Source organism: Euprymna scolopes, chromosome 15 (genome assembly GCF_053919585.1).
Source record: "Euprymna scolopes isolate OS-2025 chromosome 15, ASM5391958v1, whole genome shotgun sequence".
Lineage (NCBI taxonomy): Eukaryota > Metazoa > Mollusca > Cephalopoda > Sepiida > Sepiolidae > Euprymna > Euprymna scolopes.
The window spans coordinates 52575439-52590715 of NC_136496.1; the positions used below are offsets into that span (position 1 = coordinate 52575439).

The 15277-nt window shown below is 35.9% G+C and overlaps 1 protein-coding gene across 7 annotated transcripts in view; it reads left to right on the forward strand.

The window, feature by feature from the left end:
• Positions 1 to 11279: 11279 nt before the first annotated feature.
• The window catches only part of LOC145293826 (potassium voltage-gated channel protein Shaw-like), a 523690-nt gene continuing 519692 nt past the window's right edge, over positions 11280 to 15277 (forward strand). For all 7 annotated transcript variants that reach the window (XM_080140468.1, XM_080140472.1, XM_080140473.1 and 4 more), the window contains exon 1: positions 11280 to 11416. The gene's annotated coding sequence lies outside the window, so the exon portion shown is untranslated. The remainder of the gene's footprint in view (positions 11417 to 15277) is intronic.

The window sequence follows — 15277 nt, forward strand, 5'->3', positions numbered from 1 at the left end:
TATCCTTACATCATTTGTAGACATTTATGCTGACGACACTACCATTTATGGTAGCACATCTAAGACAGTAAATGACCAAGTTCTCTCGAATTCTCTCTCCTCTGATCTTGAGCACGTAGTACAATGGGGAAAGGAGTGGCTGGTTACTTTTAAAAACCAAGCTTCTCTCTTTACATCATCAACATTCTAATCCACATTTGTCATCAATTGAAATGAATGGCTCTCGTCTTCAGGAGGCCTCAAGTTTTGACAAGCTTCTGGGCTTGACCATTACTCCTGATCTTAAGTGGAACGTATATCAAATCTGTTGCCAAGGCCGCTGGTAAAATGGTGGGATCTTTCTATCGATCCGGTAGATATCTCACTGCTGATGCTATTCTCTATCTATATAAGAGCCAGGTACGTCCAAGGATGGAATACTGTTGCCACATCTGGGCAGGAGCTGCTAGAAAGGACTTGTCCTGCCTTGATAGAGTTCAAAATAGACTTCGTAGCCTCGTAGGAGATGTCCTTTTCTCCTCCTTGCAACCTCTATCTCACAGAAGAGATGTTGCGAGTTTGTCTCTGATGTATCGTTATTTTCATGGAAAGTGTTCAACTGAGCTTCAATCTATGGTCCCCCCTCGCCAAATTTTCACAAGAAACACTCGTCTAGCTGTAAACACTATCAATAATTTCCCCCACTCTTTATCTGTGCCTAAACCTAAACGTAGATTCCATGAACAAAGCTTCTTTCTTAGAACTGCACGCCTGTGGAATTGTCTTCCGTTTTCCTGCTTTCCGGCTGACTACAATATGGTTGTGTTCAAGTCTAAAGTAAATAAGTTCTTGATGAGCCGTTCCATATAAGTTATCAAATTTACCAAATTTTCATTACTAATGATTACTATATTGACCAATTTCTACTGTACACTCTTTAACCCTTATCCTTGAGTGGCCTCTGGGCCTTGATAATGTGGTGACGCCTATATAAAAAAAAAAAAATTAGCTAAAATCTCTACTAAGCGCCATGTCTAAAATAGCAGAACAAAATGTTACATTAGTCCAACAAATCAATGACGTATTGAAAAATTATCGACAGCATTTTGACATTTAAAGCAATGAACTATTTACTTTTATCTCAATTATCATCTCCCTTTTGTTGGGGGGGGGGGGCTCGGGATGGGGTACCCTAGCGAATGTCAAACATTAACCTGCTATTTCAGAGATACCAACCGAGAGATCGTTTTTAATATCCTAACTGTCTTTTTAAGCGAAATTGTTTGGATCTATCTTGCACTTGGCTTATGGAATATATTATCCGGATAGCTTTTTGTAATTCTTTTACGCGTATCTGCTATGATTACTGAAATGATGGAGATCTTTCTAATATTTCAGTTTCGCTTCGTGTGGTACATAAAACCTTGCTATACAATTATCCCTCTCACTTCTGTTTAAGCTACCATCATCAGAAACGCTTGCTTGAAGTAGATTTTCTACTTTCTCCTTCCTATCCCATATCACTCTGTCAGGCATAACAACTCCGTATTCTAGAAATATTGCTGTAGGGATTGCATAGTTATAGTGAATGATGCATGACTTATTTTCAACAGTTTTTTTTTTCTGGCATGTATTCCCAGGAGTATCTAAATTGTATAGTGGCGTTATTTACACATTATTTTCCTGCTAAGTTTTTAACATAATGCATATCTTAAATTAGCTTTGCTGTAGCAATTACTGTTGATTACTACTCGATATCGATTCTACCTTTTATATTAGTTGCTTCAAGATTATGTTTTTGTAAGATTTATTTCGGAGCAGCATATCCAGGTACACTTTGATGTTGATTTTTAAGCTGATTTCGAAGATGTGAGGTGGTATGGTGTGGCCATCACTTGAAACCGCATCAAAGACCTAAATTGTGACCGGAAAATTCGCTGAGCTGTACCCTCAAGGATGCTGGCAATGGTCTTGTTGTCATAACTTGGATCGGTAGAGAGAATGAGTTTTGCAGTGATGCATATCCAATCTCGCTTGTTGAACATTATGTCACTTTCAGACATGATAGAAGGTTCCTATCTCTCTTGGAATTTGTACACAACTGGTCAACTAGTAGATGTTTTGTAACCACAAAAGAAAATCGGTTTTTATCAAACGAAAATGGAATCATGTCGTCTTTTCTAAAGCGACAATTTTATCGTTCAAATGTGTACAATCTTTTTAAAAATTTAATCCGTGGCTTTGTCAGTTTTTATGTCATATTTTTCAAACATCAAATAATTCATTGCAAACAAGCCACGACATATGCGGCTAAAGGGTAGCGTGCAAATATATATAAATAAATATAGCAGCAGCTGTTGACTTGGTTTTTTTTTCGAAATCGTAAGACAAAAATCGGATTTTTGGCTTTCCATATTTCATTTACATTCAAATCGATAGATAAAAGTGATACAAGTGCGCAGACGTGTCCATGTATCATGATATACGCCCATTATTTGTAGATTTTAACGACCTGTTCTTTTGGCGCGAAATTTCCTTCTCTTTTATTTCTTTTACTTTGGCAGTGCACTTAATGTTTATGCTTATTTCTATAAACAAAACTTTCTGAATAATTTTCTTGCAGGACGCATTGCTATATAATAATACTAAGAAACATATAATACAAATAATGATGATACTATTGATTGCAATATTCATAATGATACTAATAGCTAAACAATATTACCATTAACTAAAAAAGAAATAAAATACTAAATAGAATGATAATAAATGAAACAACAATGATAATAAATTATTAACAGTAATAAAAGCAAAAACGCATGAATAATGTTGAAAATTAAAATATTATTAGCTATAATAACAAAACGAAAATCACCACCTAAAAAAAGCAACAACAATAACAACAACAACAACAATAACAACAATAACAACAAAAACAATAATAATAATAATAATAATAATAATAATAATTCTGATTTCGTTTATCAACGTCTCTCTGGAAAGGGATGGGATTCATTTACAGAGGATTTCCCTTAATTCCGGCTTCAGACCAGGAGCTTCAAAGATTAAGGGTTTTCCTAAGGATGTTGGTGGTACCTACAATTGCAGGGGTCTGAAGGCCGCCTAAAACATTGGGGATTTGTAATTTTTTCAATTGTCCTTCCAGACGACTTGATACTACTCCTAGTGTACCAACTACGACCGGGATTATTTGTGTTTTAACCCCGTGTATACGCCTTATCTCCAAGGCCAATGGAGCACAATTGCTCCACTTCTCATTCTGCTTCTCTCTCACATTCCTGTCCCAGGGTACTGAAAAGGCTACAACCTGCCAGTTTTTTGAGAGCTTGTCAATGACGACCAAATCCGGACGATTATGTTCCAATTGCTTGGTCGTTATGACACTTTTGCCCACCATACCTCTACCTTGCGATCCTCACTTGTACTCACTTCATCAGGCACCTCCTCAAACCATTTTCCAGCACACTTCACCCCAACCTTCTTATACACCTCCCAATATATCCGTAGTCCCATGCGATCGTGTCTTTTGTGGTACTCTCTCTGGGCCAGTCCACTACACCCTGCTGCAAGGGGCACAATTGACTCTGAGGTCTTACCACAAATCCGGTATTCTGCAGCAACTTCCTCTCCTAGAACCACTTTTTTGAACAATCGTGTTCCTAATGCCTGCTCTTGTGCTGCACAAATTAAAGCTTCAGTACTTTTAGCCAGATACCCAGCTCTAAGCCATTGCCATGCCATAGCCACTTCTGCTATATCCTGGAAGAACCTTCCATGCATTTTCTTCCTAGCCAGTTCCTCTGCCCTTTCTCTATCCATGCGTTTCACATAATCAGCCTTGGTCTTACATACCTCCACTTCATTGGCCACAACCTTAAGCATTCACTCCTCACTTCTAACCACATGCTCCTTCAACGACATCTCCTCGGTTTTAACACAGTCTTTTACACTTTTCAATCGTCTCCCACCGTCTTTCCTCTTTTGATACAGCCTTGCTACGTTACTTCGAATATGAAATATACCAAACATCGCTAAAACTTTTCTTGTTTTAATATCCATGGCATACAAATCCTTGTCAGACCATTCTAAAATTCCCGCACTGTATCTCAAAACACTGACTGTCCATGCATTCACTGTTTTCATTAGGTTTTCTCCATACAGTTTCGACTTTGCAATTAGTTTCACTCTTCTAAGATACTCCTTCCTGACTTTTTCTTTCATTTCTCTGTTCATGATGCCTACACCCTCCAGTACTCCTAAATACTTATATCCTGTATCTTCTATTTCTTTCATGATTTCTTCATTTGGCAGCACTATTCCATTCGAATCAACCTTTACTCCTCTTTTCATCATCAGCACCGCACATTCACTAATCCCAAACTCCATCCCAATATCTTCTGAGTATGTCCCTACAAGTTCTACCAGTCTCTCCATTTCCTTTTCATTTCTACCGAATATTTTCAAATTATCCATAAACAGTAGATGGTTGAGGCGTCTGTCACCAGATCCAAAGTTATACCACAGTTTTTCTCTCTTCCAGAGGATGTTCAGTAGCATCATTATCATTACAAAAAAAAGTGGCGATAACGAATCTCCTTGAAATATTCCACGTTTAATGCCAACCTGCCCCATATCCTCTCTGTTTGCTGTTAGCACCGTTTTCCATTGAGCCATACCTGTCTATAAAAGCCCTACCACATTCTCAGCAACCTTCATCCTCAATAATAATAATAATAATAATAATAATAATAATAATAACACTCATGATGCATACCAAAATAACTTTCAACTACCCTTGTGGTTTGTCAATTGCTAAGTGAAACTGCTTATGTTCAAACTAGCCTCATGAATAATCTGTCATTAATTGTCCGTGATGAACTAACATTGATATTATTTAGAACCCCGTTCTAAACATGGCTGAGGAACGGGGCTTTATTAAATATTCTCTACTGTCACTTAACAAATATATACACTTATATAGTTGAGTTTTTTCTCGCTCTGACATTGATATTAAAAGCCTACTTTTTCTATTTAAAAATTATTAAAACGAACTTCTTAATATATTCAGTCATGGATATACGAGCGACTACATAAAACTTAACTAATTTGTATATTCTTTTGAAAAACGAGCGTTAATGATTAACTTATTTATTTCTTATGATTTCTTTTCAGATGATTGCTTTCATTTCACTATTGCACTAAATTCTATTTATGCACAGTTTCAACATTCTGCATAATTACGTAGAATCTGAGATAAAAACGTTCTAGCATACGGATATATATATATATATATATATATATATATATATATATATATATATATATATATATATATATATAAGTGACATTATCGGTGTGTATGCGTAAAGTCTAAACCAAACTCTTCTTTGAATATTTTGTCTACAAAGTTGAAATTTGATATATAAGGTATTTAGATACGTAGCATACTTTTAATTTGGTTTTTGAGAGACAAAATAACTGTTAAGGGGGTCAAAATTTAAAACAAAAAAGTTTTCCTTAGCAGGGTAAGTCGAAAAAACATTACTTCTGCTGTTACTTTTGCGCATGTACAAAATTAAACATCCGTAGTTCGAAATCGGTTATTTTTTAAACTTTTGGTTTCGTTTGTCGGTAGCTCAGCCGATAACGACGCTGGAGAGATAAATAAGTATTAAAGTTGGAACACTAAACGTTCTGGTTTCGAATCTAGCGGATGGTACTGTAGTCATATTTTTTATAAGTTTTGAAATCATTAAATACTAGCATGGGTGCCCGGCGTTGCCCGGGTGTTTGTAAGTGTGTGTTGAGCAAAAAAAAAAGTGGTAGTAGGCAGGTAGGCCCGAACCCGTACCGTGAAGGAGGAAAAGAACGGGGAAAACGTGACGTCTTTGCTGTTACGACCACCGCCAAATCGGAAGTGACGTAGGTTTAAATTAAGGCTAGATAGTCGAAAAGAGGGGATGACATTCGAAAATATGGGCGAAAAAAGCGACCCTTCCCTGTAGAAAAGTGCCCAGTTGAGGGTAACGAAATTAATATTTTAGCCAATTTTTCGGTATTTGTCGTCTGAAAGGTCGAACTTAAAAGCGATACTGATCTTGTAAAGATCCGTCGCCTCTGTCGAAAGTTATAGGCAGACATGCAAACAAAGATACATACATACATACATACATACATACATTTATATATTCGTAACTCAATTTTTTTACCCAAACCGATTAAAAAGCTTTCCCTATCTCTGAATACCCTTTATGTAAAATTTAAAATGTTTAGACCAGAAATTGTCTGAGTAATTTGGTAGAGACCGAAGCGGCCACTTTTTTATCCCTATTATGACCCCTTAACATTTATTGTCTGGGGCTCAAATTAAGTTATTAAGCTATATCCTTGTCCAAGAAACCTATATCTAAAATTTCAAGTGTTTATACCCTAAATTGTCGGAGGAGTTTGGTAGTGTTCTCAAAAGTCAAATCGTTGAACTTTGATCCATTAACAGCCAAATTTCTAGCCGAAGTTATTGCGTAGGAAAATGTACACAGACACACAGACACACAGAGAGACAGGCATTTTCACTTTTATAGATATATAGATATAGATAGATTGGATAATAAAACAGAAAATTGGCTTTAATTTTTTTCGGGTATTGATGTTCATATTAAAAACCCTTTTATCTATTGATTCAAAAAGAAAATACAAGTTTTTTATATATGGATCGCGGAACTGCATTCACTAGCAAAAGATCCAGCTAATTTTCATATTCTTTTAAACATCATTTTAATTAATTCCCTATTGTTTTCGGTTTTCTTGTGGGATAATCATCTTTAGTTAACTATTACGTGTAATTATATTCATGTAGATATTTTACATAATTTATACTTGCATAATATTTGCGTACTGGTATTCAACAATGTTGACTGAGGAGAGGTGTGGTTAGAGATTGCGCAGCTCTTGCCACAAGAATTTCACGCGCAGTCACCCTTACAGTCAAGACTGAAGGAAGCCTTAAGAAATATTTGCGTAAGAAGCTAATAGTAGGCACAAAACTCTTTCCATACATATTTATGTATGGTATATATATATATATATATATATATAAATTCCAATTAAATTTACTAAAATGATCCAAGATAGTAAAACTAAAGTATATTATAAATATTAAAGAATTAATAGTTATAAAGTTATCTCAGCCAGATGTAAAAGCTCAATAAAACCAAATAATACGAGCAAACAATTAATAAAATATGTTAAAAAACACTTTGAAAAAGAGTTAAAAACATATTTAATCTGAAAAGGAAACACTTGATAAGTGAATAGTCCTTAATCCGCGGAGTTTCGAATAAATACTTTCCTTCTCATCAGAAGGTAGGAATTAGCAAAATGCGGGATCGGATTTTGCATATAAAAGTATTTGATGAAACAACAAGTCAGTCAAAGATCTTACTTGATAACAAATATATATATATATATATATATATATATACACACACGATCAAACAGTTAATAAAACATGTTAAAAACACTTTGAAATGAGTTATAAAACATTTAATCTGAAAAGGAAACACTACATAAGTGGATAGTCCTTAATCCGCGGAGTTTCGAAGAAATACTTTCCTTCTCATCAGAGGGTAGGAATTAGCAAAATGCGGGATCGGATTTTGCATGCAAAAGTATTTGATGAAACAAGAAGTAAGTCAAAGGATCTTACTTGAAAACAAAAAAAGTGAAGCAGAGGGAATATGGTGAAGAATAAGGTGATTACACATGAATGGATAGTCTGGTGGAAGATAAATAATTCGGGGACGGTAAAATCCAAATATATAACCTCAAGAAAGTTAATTGAACTTTCATTTGCACAAGTAAAATCGAAGGATATCCCGTAATTGGAAGAAGATGGTTCATATTAATCCAAAGGCAGAAATCCATGGGAAAATTCACAAAAATGTGTACAAAGAAAAAAAAAGCTCTTTCTCCTATTTGGTTTTATCGAGGTTTTACATCAGGCTGAGATAACTTTATAAATATTAATTCTTTAATATTTATAATATACTTTAATTTTACCGTCTTGGGTCATTTTGGTACATTTAATTGTAATTTTTTTATTTTATTTTATACATATATGTATATATATATATATATATATATATATATATATATATATATATATATATATATATATATATATATGTTTTATTTTTTATTACCGTATCTTTTTGTAAAGTTACATTATTGTTTCAGCTACCCGGCTGTTTTTTTGCCGTCTGTAGCTTCCTCAGACTTTTACAAAAATGTTCGTTATGATGGGATGAAAGAGTGAATGATGTCAGGGGAGGGGTGCGAGAAGAGCGAAAAAAAGAAAACCTAAAACACTCTTGCAACGTTTCACTTTTTTCTGAAATCTCTCTAATGGTGTGCTTTTCCTTGTGTAACTTCACAATAACTTGTCTCGCAGAGTAATCAAGTTTTGGGCGTTTCGCCATGGTGCCGGTTGATGAAACGTTCACAAATGACTAAGTAAGACTTATTCTTTAGAGGAAATCAAAAAATTTGAATATAGCATACTGTTTACATTGTTTTTCTCAATTTTGTCCCTTACTTTTGGACGATCCGATTTTGAAAATAAATACTTGTTATAATTCTTTTTCTATCCTTTGCAAATAAATTCAAATTTTAGTATGTTATTATGGGTGATAACGACTACCAGTTGTCAAAATTTTAGCTTTGCACAGTTGTTATTTCTTACAAATATTAGGTTTTAAACTTTTGTCCCTTATTTTTGGACGCTACTGTATATATGATTGTCAATTAATTTGCTATTTTTTTTTTAATGATCCAACTAATAGTTTCTGAGTGTGTATGGAGAGACAGCTTGATAACCTTGACAACTACATTTATTCGTCTACGGTTTTCAGATTGGTTTTGTCTCCTCTAAATCCTATCAAATCTATTGTTATGACTTAGTTGAAAGATAAGCTACGAATCAGTAGTTGCTTCATATGATTAAAATAGCAAATGTTCACTTTATCGCATATAATGAATCGTTTACAATTAGTATTGTTCAGAATTTGATAACATACAAAGAATGCACGTGCTATAAAATAAACAAACGTATTAATTCGATAACGCATACATTTTTTCGGTTCGTGGTTTCCAAGTAAATAATCGGCAACGATCTGCGGAAAGAAAAGTTCGTCAAACAGGCGTTTCTCTCAGCTGCTATAATGTGTTTCCTATTTGTTCGACTTCTGTTTCTGATTTTATGTTTTATAAGCGTATTTGCTGTTGTTTTATCTTTCAATCCCAATTGTCACAGCCTGTAACAACGGTGTTCGACCATTATTGTTCAATTGCAAATCGACATTTATTTTTGGACATTGATTTCTGATTTTGCAGTAATTCATCAGACCAGGCACACTCAGATATTCAATTTAACCTGTAAGAAGAAAATACTAATAAATACCATTCTAAAAATGTTATATGTCGTGGATATTTGCCAGCGATTGACTTTAGATATAAATGGCAAATCTATATTCCTATAAATTCGTTTTTCTTTTGTGTGTATTAATATTCATATTAAAACCTTTTTTATTTATTTAAAAAGAAAATACAATTTTCTTATATATGGGTTGTGGAATTGCATTCACTAGCAAACAATCTAGCTAATTTGCATATTCTTTTAAACATTCATTTTAATTAAGTCCCTATTATTTTTTTTCGGTTTTCTTATGGGATGATCATCTTTAGTTAACTATTACGTGTAATTATATTCATGCAGATATTCTACATGATTTATACTGGCATAATATTTGCGTAAAAAGTTTACAGTAAACACACAATTGTTTCCATATATATTTATGCATACGTATATATCTTTGCTAAATCTATAAAAGTGGACGTGTCTGTGTGTCTGTGTGTGTACATTTTCCTACGCAATAACTCTGCCAATTTTCAGTTTACAGACTCGAAATTTGATGAGCACGTAAAAGAGATGGCATACAAGAGAGATGAACCATGCTGGGATATTTGGAACAGGATATTTCTTCTTCTTTTCTGTGTATCTTAAAATTAATAAAGACCTATTCTGTGTACAAATTTCTTTATGTGTAATCATTGGCAAGAAGCCGCGAATGGGTTATTCTCAATGAGATATTCTCTCTGATTAGAATAAACGTACAGCAAAATATCAATAAACTATATGTCCATACCTGGTGTTGAGGGGAACATTCATTTTGATTTCTTTTTTTTTCTCTTTCTTTTTTAAGCTATATCGTTATTTTTTTTTTTACCAAAATATTATTTTTTAATATATCAAATGTCGTATGCAATTTTAAAATTTTAATAGCATAAATACGTTTGTTCGTTTTACCTCTTAAATTTAAAAATGATAAAAAACTAAGAATTAGGGTTTTTTTAACAAATGTATGTCAACATTATTGCTTAGGCCATTCGAAAAATAACATTGACGCGTCAAGTTTTTTCATAATTTTCGAAATCTAAAGATAATGCTGATGATCCAAGTTGGAACAAATCTATTTTATAAGAGGTGCTATCTGTCCAGGAGTCATTTCGTCAGCTTCTTAGTCTAGAATATTAATTTTCTCCGGTGATTGTCAATTGAATAGTGCAAATTGAAAGAATACTTGTTCTTGCCATATCATTCAAATGATCTTTAGACAATGGGTCCCTATTTACTAGTCTCTCTAGAATTGCAAAGTTTGACACAAGCTCAGTTTTTAACGTAGGAAAATTATTTTCTTAATAAGGGATTAAGACAAAAATAAAAATTACCTCAGTCTAGGAAACTGATTAATTCTCTCTTCTTAGTCAGCCCACTTGCAGAATTTATGTATAAAATATGTGATGCATGAGTTGAATAAAAAGAAGGTTTTACCTTTTTCACGTCGCGTCATGGGTTCATAAAAATGTCTGCTCACAAAATATCACAGTGTAAAATAGAAGTTTATGCATGTGGAAGCTGGAAGATATAGTGATTGCAAACGACTTAACTGCTGGTAACAAATAAAAGCTTTTTTTTTTAATTTATATACGTTTCTTTGTTTGTTTGTTTTTTGTTTATATTTCTTAATTTTTCATCCAGCGAATTTAATGATCAGTCTAACAAATAGTTTTATTTTAACAGATCAAATCTATTTTAAGAGGCACGATTTTTTACACCTACAAAATACCAGTTATTTGTGTTGGCGCCAAAAAAAAATTACTGTTGGTTGAAGTGATAACAATTCGTTTATTATGTTTTCTTTTTTCTCTATTTTCCCAGGATATTCCTAGTCAACTGGCCGAGAAAAGAGTATGATTATTTCAAGAAACTTTGAAAAACTTGTTTAATCAAAATGTCGATGTTTTACCAACTCTTACCACGTGTCTTCTTTCACTAACTTGATCAACCAATGAAAATAAGGTACGTCACATTTTCTTATTGACTTTTGTCGCCTTTGTTTGTTTTTTTTTGTTTGTTTTTTTTTTTTTGCTTGTTTATTTTATTTTTATAAAATAAAAAAGACTTATTTGCTTTTAATAAAAGCAAATAAGTCTTTTTTTATTTTATCATTTCATCGACTTGCTAGCAGACAACCTAGGCGTTGCTCGGGGATTAACGATGAGCCTTGCCCTCAAACTTTAATTATTTGTCATCTTTTGTTATTTTAGAGTATATATTTGTATCAATTTTAATTACATAGCAGGATATCGATCATTCGTTTGAACACAGTTGGTGATACATTAGTGTATACGTTTACAGTCTCGGATCGTTGTTGCTACTCTTAATATTTGGTTGTTTTCCTATTTTTCTTTATAGAATTACTGAAGCTAAGGCGATAGCGCTAGATATATCCAAGGCTTTTGATATGATCTGGCATGATGATCTTCTCGTGAAAATGAATTCGTACGGTATTACTGGGCCAATATTTAATAATAATCAAAGCATTTTTAGCTAAAAAAAAGATCTAGGTTATTACTTAATGGTCGTATTCTAAACACGATATAATGCAGGTGTATCCCAGTGGTCGATCTTTGGACCGTTATTATTCTTGATCATTATAATCGACCTCCTTAATGCAGCTGTGTCCGAAATGGTATTCACAGATGACCCCATGCGTTTAACAAAACATATTCATAAATGAAACACAAACGTAAGTACTACTGTACACTGTTGAAATAAATGCTATCTTATCAATTTACTCTTATTCAAATTGTTATGGAATGAATACAGACATTAATTAATCTGTGCCTTCAGCAATAACATTCTTTTTCTACATTCAGCGAAAATGATTGATCGAAAATTATATATAAAAAACCTTCATGCGATAAATCGACGAAAATGCAATTTCAAACGGAACGTTGACCAACCAAAGTTCTCCTAAGAATGCAATCTAAAAATAAGAAAGCAGTAAGAAGTAATGTGTGTTGAATTCTGAATATTTAGAGTGGGAATACTGGCCTTTTTGACAACGTAGAATAGTTTCTCACGGAGCCCCCTCCCCCGGGGGAAAGAACAGTCTATTAACACCACTTACGACAGGGGCTACATCACTTTCTCTCTTAGAACTACTTATGTGTACCCAGGCGACGCTCAGCCCCTAATCTTATCAAGCATGGCGGACAGCAAATCCAACCGGTTTTACAAATCCCACCGGTCGAACTCATCCCACAACTAGCGGTCTTCCAGTAAAGCATCTGCCGCCATCTCTGCAGCTGCTGCCCAAGCTAAAGCCGAGGCAGCCAAAACACGACCCCTCTGTGCAGAAAGAGAGTTAAAAATAAAAATGGAATTAGAGAAACTACAGCTCGAAAAGGAGACAGCTGCTGCTGTAACTGAAGCAGAGACTCTGAAGGAAGCTGCCGATGAGCTAAATGAACGGTCCAGCTCAAAACTCGATTGTATTTCTGCTGACCCTAACATATGGGTTAGATAATATCTAGCCGACCAGGCAAATCAACCAAAACGAGAGACGACTGAATCCCACCCACCTCTTAATGAAGAAATCGGTCAAGGACACCTCTATGGTTGGCTCGAACATGGAAACCAACTTCCCCCTCATAGGCCAGAGAGCTCAACGGACCTATGCAAACAGCCCCCCCCCCCCCCCGATTATAAGTTATCACTCACCCACTTCACATCCTGAAGTGCACTACGGTTTAATCGATGGAACGAGGGACGTTTGCCAGCACTCCTCCGACCTAGTGAAGCTTTTCACTTGATGCGAGCTCCTCACTACTGGGTTAATTCAGTATAGCGATAAACCAGGAGACTACCAAGTGTTGAGACAGTCATTCCGGCACATTATAAAGGAACTTGGTCTCATTCCTAACGAAAAGATGGACCTTCTGATAAAGTGGCTGGACAAGGAATCCAGCAACTACGCTAAGAGAATAAGGGTGGCGCATATAAACAACCAGGCAAAAGGCTTGTCAAAAATATGGGAACGACTCGAGGAGTGTTATGGTGCTCCTGAAGTCATTGAGGAGGCACCTCGAAATTAAGAGAGTATGGAGATTTGCTGGCAGAGCTCCAGTCAGCGGGAGAAGATGGGAACCTTTGCGGCCTAGCTGTTCTGGATACTGCCCGAGGACTCCACCTCTTAGTAGCCAAGCTACCTTCCTCACTACAAGAAAAATTGCTGTCCGTTGGATCCAAATATAAAGACCAACACCAGGTTTCCTTCCCTCCATTTCAAGTTTTCGTGGGGTTCGCCAAGCAGCAGGTTAGAATAAGAAATGACCCAAGTTTCAAGACAGACTCAGTAAAAGGCCGACTCCTTTCAAATGGAAACAGGATGAGAGCAGTATCCGTAAATAGGACCGAGGTCTCCCCAACATCATCCGACTACAAATGTCAAAAGGACTTGGCTTGCTTCTGCCCTCTACACAGAGTTCCTCATCCTCTATTGGAATGCCGTGCCTTTCGGGAGAAGCCTTTGAAGGAGCGAGAAGCTTTCGTCCAGGACAAAGGAATCTGTTTCAAATGCTGTCTGTCCACAGGACACAAGGCAAGACACTGCAGGACAGACATGATATGTGATGTGTGCAACAGCTAAGAACACAATACTGCCCTTCGCCCAGAGCCACCACCTTGGACATCAATACAAGAGTCCAATAAAACATGTGCTGGAGTAGTACAAACTACTGGAAGATAAGTGGGTTCCAAGTGAGATCTGTCGACGGAGAAGTAAGCCTTCCACTCCCCAACCTCATCGAATGTGATGAAATACCAGACGATAGAGCTAACATTCCTACCCCTGAAACAGCCCATCATCACCCACACCTAAGAAGAATAGCCCATCTCATCCCTTCCTTGGAACCAGAGACTATAATAATGCTTCTGTTGGGGCGCGACATCATAAGGGTGCACAACGTTCGTAAGCAAATCAACAGCCCCCACGATGCACCTTATGCACAGAAATTGGACCTTGGTTGGGTCGTAGTGGATAACGTCTGTTTAGGAAGGACTTACAAACCTCCCAAAATAAGCATCCTTCACACCTTCATCAGCGAAGGGGGGAGGACCCACATTTTTCGAGCCCTGCCCAAACACACTTCACGTTAAAGAAATCTACAAAGAAGATTGGAGTTATAAGTCTTCCCACGAGAAAGAAGGATACTTGGGTGACAATGTTTTCCAACGGACCAAGGATGACGAAAAGGTATCCCCTTCCATCGAGGATACTGCCTTTCTCAACATCATGGAGCAACAAGTCGAAAGGGACAGCAGTCACAATTGCACTAGCTGAAAGTCGGCTTACTACGCTGATCCGCAACCTCAGAAAGAAACCCGATACAAGGAGACACTTCTTCTTCATGGAGAAGTTGTTTGAAAATGGCTACGCCGAGAAGGCTCCTCCACTTAAGGCTGATGAAGAGTGCTGGTATCTGCCCATTTTTGCTTGTATCATCCAAAAAAATTTAAAAGATTCACGTGGTCTTTGATTCTAACGCCAAACACAACGGAATATCCCTCAATGACGTTTTGATCAGTGGACCTGATCTTAACAACACATTGATTGGAGTTCTCAGTCGTTTCCGAATGGAGCCATTCGCAATTATGGTAGATATTAAACAGATGTTCTACTGCTTTCTAGTGAAAGAGGAGCACAGGAACTACCTGATATTTCTCTGGTACCAAGATAATGACCCCAACAAGGAAATCACGGAATACTGGATGAGAGTAGATGTCTTTGGAAACAGCCCATCCCCGGCCATAGCTATTTACTGCCTTAGACAAGCAGTTAAGAAGAACCAGCCTATGGCCCAATGGTGGAGCAGC